This window comes from Erinaceus europaeus, chromosome 4 (genome assembly GCF_950295315.1).
Source record: "Erinaceus europaeus chromosome 4, mEriEur2.1, whole genome shotgun sequence".
NCBI classification, from domain to species: domain Eukaryota; kingdom Metazoa; phylum Chordata; class Mammalia; order Eulipotyphla; family Erinaceidae; genus Erinaceus; species Erinaceus europaeus.
This window is the reverse complement of record NC_080165.1, coordinates 140793872-140808618: the sequence shown is the minus strand read 5'-3', so window position 1 is coordinate 140808618 and position 14747 is coordinate 140793872. Positions and strand designations below refer to the sequence as shown.

The 14747-nt window shown below is 43.5% G+C and overlaps 1 long non-coding RNA gene and 1 pseudogene across 1 annotated transcript in view; both read right to left on the bottom strand.

Moving 5' to 3' along the window:
• Positions 1-14747, bottom strand: part of LOC132538163 (uncharacterized) — a 34601-nt gene that overhangs the window by 7194 nt on the left and 12660 nt on the right. The window lies entirely within an intron of this gene.
• LOC132538470 (U6 spliceosomal RNA) lies at positions 10832-10932 on the bottom strand (annotated as a pseudogene).

The window sequence follows — 14747 nt, the reverse complement described above, 5'->3', positions numbered from 1 at the left end:
TGAACTCAAAACCTCACGCTTCCAAGTCCATGACCACTCTGCCCACTGACCCATCTTCAAGGTTACAACAATGTGAACGAATGTTTCAAGAAAGACTTATTTATTTACTCTGGGTCACTTCAGATATCGAGAGACAGCGGGGAGAAGGAAAGGCACCACAGCGCTAAAGCTTTTTCGCAGAGAGACTAGAGCACTGCTCAGTTCTGGCTTATGGAGGTGCCAGGGGTTAAACCTAAAACCTTCAACTCTCAAGTATGAAAGCCGATGGGGGCTGGAGGGGCTGGGCAGTAGTGCACCAAGTTAAGTGTAAATAGTATATAGTGCAAGGATCCATGAAAGAATCATAGTTCAAATCCCCAGCTCCCCACCAGCATGGGGGTCGTATCATGTGCAGTGAAGCAGGTCTGCAGGTGTCTTATCTCTCTCTCTCTCTCTAGCTCCCCTCCTTTCTCAATTTCTCTCTGTCCTATATAGTAAAATGGGGGAAAATGGCCTCCAGGAGCAATGGATTCTTGGTGCCTATAGGAAGCCCCAATGATAACCCTGGAGGGAAAAAAAATAAATAAAAAATGGGTGGGGTTAGACTTTCATGTCTGAGGATCCATAGCACCAGGTTCAGTCCCCTGCACCACCATAAACCAGAGCTGAGCAGTGTTCTGTAAAACAAACAGGGAGTTGGGAGTAGTGCAGCAGGTTAAGTGTACGTGGTGTGAAACCGAAGGACCAGTGTAAAGATCCTGGTTCGAGCTCCCAGCTCCCCACCTGCAGGGGAGTCGCTTCACAGACGGTAAAGCAGGTCTGCAAGTGTCTGTCTGTCTTTCTCTCCCCCTCTCTGTCTTCCCCTCCTCTCTCCATTTCTCTCTGTCCTGTCCAACAACGACATCAGTAACAACAACAATAACTACAACAATAAAACAACAAGTGCAACAACAGGGAAAATAAATAAATACATAAACAAAGTAACTGTTGAGCTACCATTGTGCCATCATCTCCCTAGCCCTTTGAATTTCTTTTTTTTTTTCCTCCAGGGTTATCACTGGGGATCAATACCTGCACTATGAATCCACTGCTCCTGATGTGTGTGTGTGTGTGTATGTGTGTGTGTGTGTGTGTGTGCGTGTTTTCCATTTGATTTGACAGGACAGAGAGAAATTGAGAGAGGAGGGGGAAGTAGAGACGGAGAGAGAAAGAGTGACACCTGAAGATCTGCTTCACCTCTTGTGAGACATCCCCCTTGCAGGTGGGGACCCCGGACTCAAACCTGAATTGTTGTGTGGGTCCTTGCACTTAATTCTATCTGCACTTAACCAGGTGCACCACCATCCCACCCCAACCTGTGAAAATTTGTACTAGGTTGTCATATTTTCTTCCTCTTCTTTCTCATCCTCTTTTTCCTCTTCTTCTTTTTATTTTTTATTATCTTTATTTATTGGGTAGACAGCCAGATATCAAGAGGGAAGGGAAAGACAGAGAGGGAGAGATACAGAGAGAGAGACACCTGCAGCACTGCTTCACCACTCACAATGTTTTCCCCCTGTAGGTGGGGACCAGGGGCTCAAACCTGGGCCTCTTCTTTTTTAGATTTATTTTATTTAAAAAAAATATGTTTATTTTATTTTAATGAGAAACACCTGCAGCACTAATTTACTTATTATGGGGACTGGGGGCTTGAACCTGGGTCCTTTTGCATTATAACATGTGCACTTAACCAGGCGTGCTCTCACCCAGCCTTCTCTCATTAATTCATAAACTGTGACATGTGCACCCAGCTGGGTGTGCTACCCCGTGGCCCCTACACTAATTAAGAAACCAGAGAACTGTAAAGAACCCTATGACCAGTATCTTACCAAATCAATCAAGTGCTTTACATCTGGTAATTGTTTCTAACGTTAAATAATGAAAGCTTTGGGGCTGGGTGGTGGCACACCTGGTTGAGCGCACCTATGACAGTGCTCAAGGGCCTGGGTTTGAGCCGCTAACCCCCATCTGCAGGGGGAAAGCTTTGCAAGTGGTGAAGCAGTGCTGCATGTGTCTTTCTGCCTCTCTTCCACTCCATCTCCTCTTACCCTCTTGATTTCTGTCTCTACCAAATAAATAAAGATAATAAATATACTAAAAGTTTTATTTTATTTTTAATCTGACAGGACAGGGAGAATTTGAGATGAGAAGATTGAGAGGGAGAGAGAGATAGAGAAACACTTGCAGCCCTGTTCCACTGCGGGTGGGGATCAGGGACTTAAACCTGGGTCCTTGTGCATGATGCTATGTGTGGTTAACAGGGTGTGCCACTGCCTGGCCCAATAATAAAAGTTTTAATTAAAAAAAAATCTCGGGGATTCGACTTCCAGAGGCGGAGCTACGAGCAGCAGATCGCTTTCTCTCCTCTCCTCTCCTCTCCCGGATCAACTAGGAATACCAAAGGAGACCACCCGGACCGAAACAAGACAGGACTAGAATGACCACAGAAACCCAGTAAATCACCCGTGAGTACAAACACGCATGGCTGGTGACAGAGAGGAGAGAGGGGGCTAAGGAGAGATTAAGTGACTGCTAACAGTTTAACAATTTGTCAGTGGAGAAACCACCTCCAGTCTGCTCCACCAACAAGGGAACAGCTGAAGGGAGGAAAGGACTCCCCAGAGACTCACCAAGTACAACTCTGAGTCTCCATTGCTACTACCCTCAGAATCTGGAGCAGCAACAGGGAGGGACACCAGGGTACAGAGATCTAACCAGGAAACTCAGGAGAAGACCTATACCTCGGTGGCATAGCTGAGGGGCTGTGAAAGTCTCTTTGCATAACCACTGGATTATCTCTGCCACACCCTGCTTTCTCTCTTGGTCAGGAGTCAGTGATTAAGCTACGAAGCCTATTGATAGTTTAAAAGCCCTCAGGCTCCCATAGCCTACAGGGGAAAAAAAAAAGGCTTTTACACCACTGAACTCCAACTCAGGGATTGAAAAAACTGTTAACTTATATAAAATGGTTAAAACAACAAGAAAAAATATTGGAGACTCGAACCAGGACAAGAGTCCAGCTAAAAGTCCTCCAGAGGGTGAAGCACAAAACAACGAGTTCAACATCCAAACATTAACCAAGGAAATAATAACAGGAGTGAGTAAAGAATTTGAAAAAATTGTAATCAGAAATGCAGGAACAACAAATGAGAATATGGAAGAAAATTCTAATAATCTCATGGTTATTAGAGAGCTGAAAGCTGAAATCGCTGAGCTAAGAAGGCAACTAGCTGAACAAGCTAAAACAGTATCAGAGCAGGGCAACAAAATAGATGAACTCCAGAAAGCAGTAGAGGGCAGAGAGAATAGAATCAATGAGGCTGAAGACAGAATTAGCAAGATTGAGGATGAATTAGAGACAACTAAAAAAGAAGTAAGAGATTTCAAAAAGAGATTAAGAGATGCTGAAAACAACAACAGAGTCCTATGGGATGACTTCAAAAGAAACAATATACGCATTATTGGCATACCAGAGGAAGAAAGAGAAGGGGAGGAAGAAAGCATTCTCCAGGCCATAATAGCTGAAAATTTCTCTAGTCTAGACAACACCAAAGACATAAAGATTCAAGAAGCCCAGAGGGTCCCAAACAGAATTAACCCAGACCTAAAGACACCAAGACATGTCATACTTAGATTGGAAAGGAATAAGGATAAAGAAAGGATCCTCAAGGCTGCAAGAGAAAAACAAAGAGTCACCTACAAAGGAAAACCCATAAGATGAGCAGCAGACTTCTCCATACAAACACTACAGGCCAGAAGAGAATGGCAAGATATCTATCGAGTGCTCAATGAGAAAGGCTTTCAGCCAAGAATACTATATCCTGCTAGATTGTCATTCAGACTAGATGGAAGCATCAAAACCTTCTCAGACAAGCAACAGTTGAAGGAAGCAACCATCACCAAGCCTGCCTTGAAAGAAGTTCTGAAAGGTTTCCTATAAACAACCAGACCACCACAAATAGAACATATATCAAAACACTCTAAAACTCTACAAGAAATATCTTGTATTATCTTAAAATATCTTCAATCTTTGATATCAATAAATGTCAATGGCCTGAATTCACCTATTAAAAGACACAGAGTAGGAAGATGGATCAGAAAACACAACCCAACAATATGTTATCTACAGGAAACTCACCTAACGCAACAAGACAAACACAGACTTAAAGTGAAAGGATGGAAAACTATCATTCAAGCCAATGGCCCACAAAAAAGGGCAGGAACAGCTATTCTCATATCTGACATGATAGACTTTAAAATAGATACGATTAAAAAAGATAGGAATGGACACTACTTAATGCTCAGAGGATCAGTCAATCAAGAGGACTTAACAATTATCAATATCTATGCACCCAATGAGAAGCCATCTAAATACATCAAACTTCTACTGAAAGAGCTACAGCAATATATTAACAGTAACACAATCGTAGTAGGGGACTTCAACACCCCACTCTCTCAACTTGACAGATCATCCAGGAAGAAAATCAGTAAAGACATAAGGGAGCTAAATGAAGAGATACATAAACTAGAACTATTGGACATTTTCAGAGTCATTCATCCCAAAAAACTGGAATACACATTTTACTCAAATCCACATGGATCATTCTCAAGGATAGACCATATGTTAGGCCACAAAGACAGCATCAGCCTATTCAAGAGCACTGAAATCATCCCAAGCATCTTCTCAGACCACAGTGGAATTAAACTAACACTTAACAATCAACAAAAGATTAGTAACAGTGCCAAAATGTGGAAGCTCAACAGTACACTTCTTAACAACTTCTGGGTGAAAGAGGAAATCAAGGAAGAAATCAAAATGTTTCGAGAGTTCAATGAAAATGAAGACACAAGCTATCAAAATATTTGGGACACAGCTAAAGCAGTCCTAAGAGGGAAGTTCATAGCTATACAAGCACACATTAGGAAACAAGAAAAGGCACAAATAAACAGCCTGATTGCACATCTTAAAGACCTAGAAGAAGAACAACAAAGGAATCCTAAAGCAACCAGAAGGACAGAAATTACTAAAGTTAGGCCAGAAATCAATAACATTGAGAATAGGAAAACCATACAAAAGATCAATGAAAGTAAATGTTGGTTCTTCGAAAGAGTAAACAAAATCGACAAACCTTTAGCCAGACTCACAAAACAAAAAAGGGAGAAGACCCAAATAAATCGGATAGTAAATGAAAGAGGAGATATCACAACAGACACTGCAGAAATTCAACATATCATGCGAGACTTCTATGAACAACTATATGCCACCAAGCTAGAGAACCTGGAAGAAATCAATGATTTCCTAGATACCTACCAACTTCCAAAACTAAGTAAAGAGGAAGTGGATAACATGAACCTGCCCATCACAGCTAATGAAATTGAAACAGTTATCAAAAATCTGCCCAAAAATAAAAGTCCTGGACCAGATGGTTTTACAAATGAATTCTACAAAACCTTCAAAGAAGAACTAATACCTCTACTTTTAAAAGTCTTCCAGAAGATTGAAGACACTGGAATACTCCCTGCCAGCTTCTATGAAGCCAACATCACCCTGATACCAAAAGCAGACAGAGACACAACCAAAAAAGAAAACTACAGACCAATATCTCTGATGAACATAGATGCGAAAATATTGAACAAAATTCTAGCCAACCGGATACAGCAGTATATCAAAAAAATTGTTCATCATGACCAAGTGGGGTAGCAAATGCTGGAGAGGGTGTGGGGTCAAAGGAACCCTCCTGCACTGCTGGTGGGAATGTCAATTGGTCCAACCTCTGTGGAGAACAGTTTGGAGAACTCTCAGAAGGCTAGAAATGGACCTACCCTATGACCCTGCAATTCCCCTCCTGGGGATATATCCTAAGGAACCCAAAACAGCCATCCAAAAAGATCTGTGTACACATATGTTCTTGGCAGCACAATTTGTAATAGCCAAAACCTGGAAGCAACCCAGGTGTCCAACAACAGATGAGTGGCTGAGCAAGTTGTGGTATATATACACAATGGAATACTACTCAGCTGTAAAAAATGGTGACTTCACCGTTTTCAGCCGATCTTGGATGGACCTTGAAAAAAATCACGTTGAGTGAAATAAGTCAGAAACAGAAGGATGAATATGGGATGATCTCACTCTCAGGCCGAAGTTGAAAAACAAGATTAGAAAAGAAAACACAAGTCGAACCTGAAATGGAATTGGAGTATTACACCAAAGTAAAAGACTCTGGGGTGGGTGGGTGGGTGGGGAGAATACAGATCCATGAAAAATGATGAATGAAATAGTGGGGGTTGTATTGTTAAATGGGAATCTGGGGAATGTTATGCATGTAAAAAAAAAAAGAAGTAGAAACGCAAAGCAGAAAATAACTGAGTTTGGAGTATGGCACCAAAGTAAGAAAGCAGAAGTATACTAGAGTTTGCAGTGAGTACCTCCCTAATACTTCCTCTCCACTTTTCCAAGCTTTGGGTCCATGATTGCTCAACAATTTGTTTGGCTTTGTATGTTAACTCTCTTTTCAGTCACCAGGTTCCAGGTGTCATCAGGATGCCGGCCAGACTTCCCTGGATTGAAGACCCCACCAATGTGTCCTGGAGCTCAGCTTCCCCAGAGACCCACCCTACTAGGGAAAGAGAGAGGCAGACTGGGAGTATGGACCGACCAGTCAACGCCCATGTTCAGCGGGGAAGCAATTACAGAAGCCAGACCTTCTACCTTCTGCAACCCACAATGACCCTGGGTCCATGCTCCCAGAGGGATAGAGAATGGGAAAGCTATCGGGGGAGGGGTGGGATATGGAGATTGAGCGGTGGGAATTGTGTGGAGTTGTACCCCTCCTACCCTATTAAAAAAAAAATCTCGGGGCCAGCTGGTGGTGCACCTGGTTGAGCGCACATATTACAGTGCACAAGGACCCAGGATCGAGGCCCGGTCCCCACGTGCAGGGTGAAAGCTTTTTGAGTGGTGAAGCAGGGCTGCAGGTGTCTCTCTGTATCTCTTCCTCTCTATCTCCCCTTTCCCTCTCGATTTCTGGCTGTCTCTATCCAATAAATAAAGATAGTAAAAAAAATCTAAAATAAACCTCAATCTGGGTGGAGGAGACAGTGTCATAATAGTTATGTAGGGAGTCGGGCGGTAGCACAATGGGTTAAGCACAGGTGGCACAAAGCTCAAGAACCTACGTAAGGATCCCGGTTTGAGCCCCCGGCTCCCCACCTGCAGGGGAATCGATTCACAAGCAGTGAAGCAAGTCTGCAGGTGTCTGTCTTTCTCTCCCCCTCTCTGTCTTTTGCGCCACATGCACTTAACCTGCTGCGCTACCACCCAACTCCCTCCTCTCTCTATTTCTCTCTGTCCTATCCAACAACAATGACATCAATAATAACTACAATAATAAAACATGGGCAACAAAAGGAAATAAATAAATAAATAAATAAATAAACCCCTTTGATAGTTATGCAAAAGGACTTTCATGCCAGAGGCTTCAAAATAAAAGATTCAGTCCCTCACACCACACCATAAACTAGCGCCTAGCAGTGTCCTGGTGCCTGTCTCTCTACTGTAAAATTCTGTTTCTTTTTTAAAATTTTTAAAATTATTTTTATGTATTGGATAGAGAGCCAGAAATCAAGGAAGGAGGGGGAGAGACGCCTGCAGTACTGCTTCATCACTTGCAAAGCTTTCCACCTGCAGGTGGGGGTTGGGGACAGGAACACATGTCAGCACCCAGCCTCATAAATTTCTCTCGGTATCTCTCCCCCCCTCCCTCTATAGAGACAGCCTGAAATTGAGAGGGAAGGTGTTTATAGAGACGCACACAGAGAGAGCGAGAGAGTGATCTGGGAGGTGGCTCAATGGATAAAGCATTGGACTCTCAAGCATGAGGTTCGAAGTTCAATACCTGGCAGCACATGTACCACCAGAGTGATGTCTAGTTCTTTCTCTCCTGTCTTTCTCATTAATAAATAAATAAGGGGCCAGGTGGTGGCGCACCTGATTGAGCGCACTACTATAATGCACAAAGACCCAGGTTCGAGGCCCCGGGCCCCACCTGTAGGGGAAAAGCTTCATGAGTAGTGAAGCAGGGTTGCAGGTGTCTCTCTGACTCTCCCTCTCTATCACCCCTTTCCCTCTTGATTTCTGGCTGTCTCTATCCAATAAATAAAGACAATAAAAAATTTTAAAAATCTTTAAAGAGAAAGCGAGAGATAGATAGATAGATATGTAAATAGACAGACCTGTAGCATTGCTTTACCACTCGCAGAGCTTTCCCCCTTCAGGTGCAAACCAGGGGCTAGAACCCGGGCCCTTGCACATTGTAACACGTGCTCTTAACCAGGTGCACCCTGTAAGTTTTTAAAAAATTTTTTAAAATTATCTTTATTTATTGGATAGAGACAGCCAGAAATCAAGTGGGAGGGGGTGACAGGGAGAGAGTCAGAGAGACACCTGCAGCCCTGCTTCACCACTCGTAAAGCTTTCCCCCTGCATTTGGGGACCGGGGGCTCAAACCCGCATCCTTGCACATTGTAATACATGCGTTCAACCAGGTGTGTCACCACCCACCCCTGTAACTTTCCTATGTTTTAAAAAAATCTCGGGAGTCCTGCAGACGATCCCGGTTGGAGACACTTCACAGGCGGTGAAGCAGGTCTGCAGGTGTCTGTCTTTCTCTACCCCCTCTGGTCTTCCCCTCCTCTCCCATTTCTCTCTGTCCTATCCAACAACAACAACATCAACAACAACAACAATAATAACTACAACAATTAAACAGGGGCAAGAAAAGGGAAAATAAATTTTTTAAAAATTTTCATTCTGAGATTCTTTAAAAAATATTTACCTTGGAGTCGGGCGGTAGTGCAGTGGGTTAAGTGGACATGGCACGAAGTGCAAGAACAGGAGTAAGGATCCTGGTTCGAGCTGTCTTTCTCTCTCCCTCTCTCGCTCTCTGTCTTCCCCTCCTCTCTCCATTTCTCTCTGTCCTAACAAGGATGACATCAATAACAACAACAATAATAACTACAACAGTAAAAAACAAGGGCAAGAGAAGGGAAAATAAAAGTCCAAAGCTTTACCACTGCACCACCTCCTGGACCACTACTGCCATTTATTTTTATTAATTAACTTTTTTATAGAGACAGAAAGAGAGAGAAACAGACCATAGCACCAGTGTTGGGGGTTCAAGACTCAGAGCCAGCTGATGGAGTCAACAAGAAGGAACTTTATTGAGATTAACAGGCCACAGAAAGAGCTCGGTGCTCTTAAAGAATTCTGGGCCTTGAACAAAGGGAAGGTCCAAGTTCCACAGGAGGCTGCAGGGCTGAGAGCAGAAAGCATTCTCCCAGAAGCTGAGGCTGCAAGGTGAAGGGGGTGGGACTTGTCCCCACTGCTCAGGCCCTGGTTGCCTTAGTTACTGTTATGGTTCCCTTCATAACTGTGTCTGGGGAAAGTTTAACCTTAGAAATTTAGAAGCTTCCTGACCTGTGTGTGTGTGTGTGTGGGGGGGACACCTTTCTCAAGGCCTCCTGTTATCTGAGGCTTCTCCCTACCCTTTGGTTAGTTAACTCTTTCTTTGCCTTAACATATTCTCTCTCTCTCTCTCTCTTTTCTTTCTGCCTCCAGGGTGGCTGGGACTTGGTGCCTGCACTATGAATACACTGCTTCTGGTGGCCATTTTTTCCCTTTTGTTGCCCTTGTTTATCATTATTGTTACTGCCATCATCGTTGTTGGATAGGATGGAGAGAAATCAAGAGAGGAAGACAGAGAGAGAGAGAAAGATACCCGCAGACCGGGGGTCGGGAGGTAGTGCAGTGCGGTAAGTGCACATGGCGCTAAACTCGAGGACCAGCATAAGGATCCCGGTTGGAGCCCCCGGCTCCCCACCTGCAGGGGAGTCGCTTCACAGGCGTTGAAGTAGGTCTGTAGGTGTCTGTCTTTCTCTCCCCCTCTCTATCTTCCCCTCCTCTTTCCATTTCTCTTTGTCCTATACAGCAACAACGTAAATAAAAACAGTAACCACAGCAATGTTAAAAAAGGGTAACAAAAAAGGAAAATAAATAAGTAAATAAATAAATAAATAAAATAAAAAGACAGCTGCAGACCTGCTTCACCGCTTATGAAGCGACCCTCCTGTAGGTGGGGAGCCCGGGGCTGGAATCGATCCTGATTCTGGTCCTTGTGCTTAGGGTCATATGCACTTAACCTGCTGTGCTGAGTTACTGCTGTTACCACCTGGCCCCCAATATTCTCTCTTTTTCTTTTCTAATTCACCAGAGCTTCCCTCAGTGTGGTTGGGGACAGGCTTGAAACCGGGTCACACATACGGCAAAGCAGTGCGCTATATATTTCTCTGACTCATTTGGTTTGTATTGTAATTAAAAAAAAAAAAATCGTCAGCGGCTTTTTGCTGGAGTTTTAACAAACTGCAGTTTTATTACAGTGAGGGTTATTTAGGTACATAAAATCTAGTAGCAGGATAAGCAAAGGGGGAAAGCCTGGTTAGCTAGGTGGTAGGGAGTCCTTAGACTCAGTCCCCAGTGTTCAGTTGTTACATGAGTTCAGGTCCTATCCTAGGGGAGGTGGCATGCGTGATAGGAAACACAGCCAAATGGAGGAAGAGCTAAAAAGGGTGAACTGCTGCCGGGTGCTTGCTTACATAGTCTCTTGTACCCACAATCCCTTGTGAGTTTGTGCACAGCTCTTGACATTAGGCTGACGTTAGCCGTATACTAATTATGTCCATGTTCCATAATCCATTTTGCTCACCTTAAGTAAGAACAAAGTTCCCAACAGATTTGTTTAGATTTTTTTGTTTATTTACTTTTCTGGAAGGCTTCACCGATTTGATTGTCATCCTTGTACAGGGGCCATGGTAATCTTCCCTGAGTCTTCCCAGCGCAGGTGCCGCTGAAGGGGTAGCGCCTGTTCTAGTGTAAAAATTCTAAATTCGGGAGTCAGGAGGTAGCGCAGCGGTGAAGCACATGTGGCGCAAAGCGCTAGCACGGAAGTAAGGAGGATCTGGCTCCAGCCCCCGGCTCCCCACCTGCAGGGGAGTCCCTTCACAGGTGGTGAAGCAGGTCTACAGGTGTCTGTCTTTCTCTCCCCCTCTCTGTCTTCCCCTCCTCTCTCCATTTCTCTCTGTCCTATCCAACAACAACAATAAAACAACAAGGGCAACAAAAGGGAACAAATTAAAATATATAATAAAATTTAAAAAAATGTTTAAAAGTTCTAAATTATTGTTTTGTCTGTTTGATTAACTTGACAACTGGGGACGATGTTGCAAGTTGATGCTTGGCCATTGGTTTTGAAATTGGGAATTAAAAACATTTATTTTACCTTATTTTTAATTTTTTAAAATTATCTATTGGAGGGTGGAGGGTAGATAGCATAATGGTTATGCAAACAGACTTTCATGCCTGAGGCTCCAAAGTCCCAGGTTCAGTCCCCCACACCACTATAAGCCAGAGCTGAATAGTGCTCTGGTTATATATATACATACATACACACACACACACACACACACACACACACACACACACATATATATATGGTAGAGACAGCCAGAAATTGAAAGGGGAGGGGGTGGGAGGGAGGGAGAGAGACAGACACCTGCAATACTGCTTCACCACTCGAAAAGCTTTCCCCCTGCACGTGGGGACCTGGGGCTCAATCCTGGTTCCTTGTGCACTGTAATATGTGCGCTCAACCAGGTGCACCACCACTTGGGCCCCTATCTTATTTTTTATTGCCACCAGGGTTATTGCTGGGGCATAGTGCCTACCCAAGACATCCACCACTCACAGGGGTCTTGTTTTTTCTTCTGTCCATTTATTTTGAACGGGCAAGAGAAAGAAATTGAAAGGGGTGGGAGAGAGGGAGAGGAAAGGGGGAGGAGAGGGAGAGAGTAAGAGCAGCACTGTTTCACTGCTTGTGGAGCTTCCCCCTGCAGGTGGGGACAGGAGTTCTGAATCCTGGTTTTCACTTAGGTGTGTCTTACCTTGCTGCGCCACCACCCAACCCTTCATTTGTTTGTTTCATGCTACTTAGTGTGTCTGTCTCCATCATTTGACTAGTTAGAGGTTAAATTCCAATGTTGGGAATTTGTAAACAAATTCATTTGCTAATCTCTTCTGTATTTGGGTGGCTATTCGTTGCATTGGCATATGGTCAAATCAGAAGCAAAAGGGAACATACAAAACCCAGAACTTGTTTCCAAACAAAAGCTGCCAATTTCCTTCTGTGTGTACACGGGTTGTCTTTTGTTTGTTTTGTGCTGGGGATCAAAGCTGGGGCTTCACACATGTGAAATATATGCCCTGTCACTGAGCTATATTCCCAGGGGCCTGGTGGTGGCACACCCAGTTAAGTGCACGTGTTACTAGCTATACTCCTGGCCCCAAACTTGGTTATAAGAAGCATAATGTATAATAACCCCCTGTCCCCCAGGAGCACTGCTCAGTTTTGGCTTATGGTGGTGCTTAGGACTGAACCTGGGACCTTGACCTCTAAGACAAGCAAGCCATTAGCGTAATTATTATGCTATCTCTCCTAACAAGAAGTTTTTAGTGCCCTGTTCTTTTTTTTTTTTAATTTCTTCTTTTTTAATATTTATTTACTCCCTTTTGTTGCCTTTGTTGTTTTATTGTTGTTGTTATTATTGTTGTTATTGATGTCCTTGTTGTTGGATAGGAAAGAGAGAAATGGAGAGAGGAATGGAAGATAGAGAAGGGGGAAAGAAAGACAGACACGTGGAGACCTGCTTCACCGCTTATGAAGTGACTCCCCTGCAGGTGGGAAGCCGGGGGCTCAACCCAGTATCCTTACACTGGTCCTTGATCTTTGCACTACGTGCACTTAACCCGCTGCACTACCCCCAACTCCCTAGTGCCCTGTTCTTACCAGAGTTCAGAATATGTATTTTATGAGCCATGCTTTTCTGTATTTTCTCCATATGTATACTATGATATATTTTTATGATTAATTTACTATTTATTTATTTTTTAAGATTTAATTTTTTAAATATTTATTTTCCCTTTTGTTGCTCTTGTTTTTCATTGTTGTAGTTATTATTGTTATTGATGTCATCGTTGTTGGATAGGACAGAGAGAAATGGAGAGAGGAGGTGAAGACAGAGAGGGAGAGAGAAAGATAAGACACCTGCAGACCTACTTCACTGCCTGTGAAGCGACTCCCCTGCAGGTGGGGAGCCGGTGGCTCGAACCGGGATCCTTAAGCTGGTCCTTGCACCTTGCGCCATGAGCACTTAAGCCGCTGTGCTACCACCAGACTCCCCTAATTTACTATTTATTAATAAAAAAGAAAACCAGGACATGGACTTCTGGAGGCGGAGCTACGAGCAGCAGATCGCTTTCTCTCCTCTCCTCTCCTCTCCTCTCCCGGATCAACTAGGAATACCAAAGGAGACCACCCAGACCGAAACAAGACAGGACTACAATGACCACAGGAACCCAGTAAGTCACCCATGAGTACAAACACGTGTGGCTGGTGACAGAGAGGAGAGAGGGGCCTAAGGAGAGATTAAGTGACTGCTAACAGTTCAAGTTTATCAGTGGAGACAACACCTCCAGTCTGCTCCACAACAAGGGGACAGCTGAAGGGAGGAAAGGACTCCCCAGAGACTCACCAAGTGCAACTCCGAGTCTCCATTGCTACTACCCTCAGAATCTGGAGCAGCAACAGGGAGGGACACCAGGGCACAGAGATCTAACCGGGAAACTCAGGAGAAGACCTATACCTCGGTGGCATAGCTGAGGGGCTGTGAAAGTCTCTTTGCATAACCACTGGTTTATCTCTGCCACACCCTGCTTTATCTCTTGGTCAGGAGTCAGTGATTAAGCTAAGAAGCCTATTGATAGTTTAAAAGCCCTCAGGCTCCCATAGCCTACAGGGAAGAAAAAAAAAGAGGCTTTTACACCACTGAGCTCCAACTCAGGGATTGAAAAAACTGTTAACTTCCACCACTGTAAACCCTTTAATTATATTACTTAGACACAAGTCAATCCAGGCAATAGTGATCAATAATTTGAAAAGTACTGATAAAGGGAACTCATAACATAATATATAAAATGGTTAAAACAACAAGAAAAAATATTGGAGACTCGAACCAGGACAAGAGTCCAGCTAAAAGTCCTCCAGAGGGTGAAGCACAAAACAACGAGTTCAACATCCAAACATTAGCTAAGGAAATAATAACAGGAGTGAGTAAAGAATTTGAAAAAATTGTAATCAGAAATGCAGGAACAACAAATGAGAATATGGAAGAAAATTCTAATTATCTCATGGTTATTAAGAGAGCTGAAAGCTGAAATTGCTGAGCTAAGAAGGCAACTAGCTGAACAAGCTAAAACAGTATCAGAGCAGGGCAACAAAATAGATGAACTCCAGAAAACAGTAGAGGGCAGAGAGAATAGAATCTATGAGGCTGAAGACAGAATTAGCAAGATTGAGGATGAATTAGAGACAACTAAAAAGAAGTAAGAGATCTCAAAAAGAGATTAAGAGATGCTAAAAAAAACAACAGAGTCCTATGGGATGACTTCAAAAGAAACAATATATGCATTATTGGCTTACCAGAGGAAGAAAGCATTCTCCAGGCCATAATAGCTGAAAATTTCTCTAGTCTAGACAATGCCAAAGACATAAAGATTCAAGAAGCCCAGAGGGTCCCAAACAGAATTAACCCAGACCTAAAGACACCAAGACATGTCATAC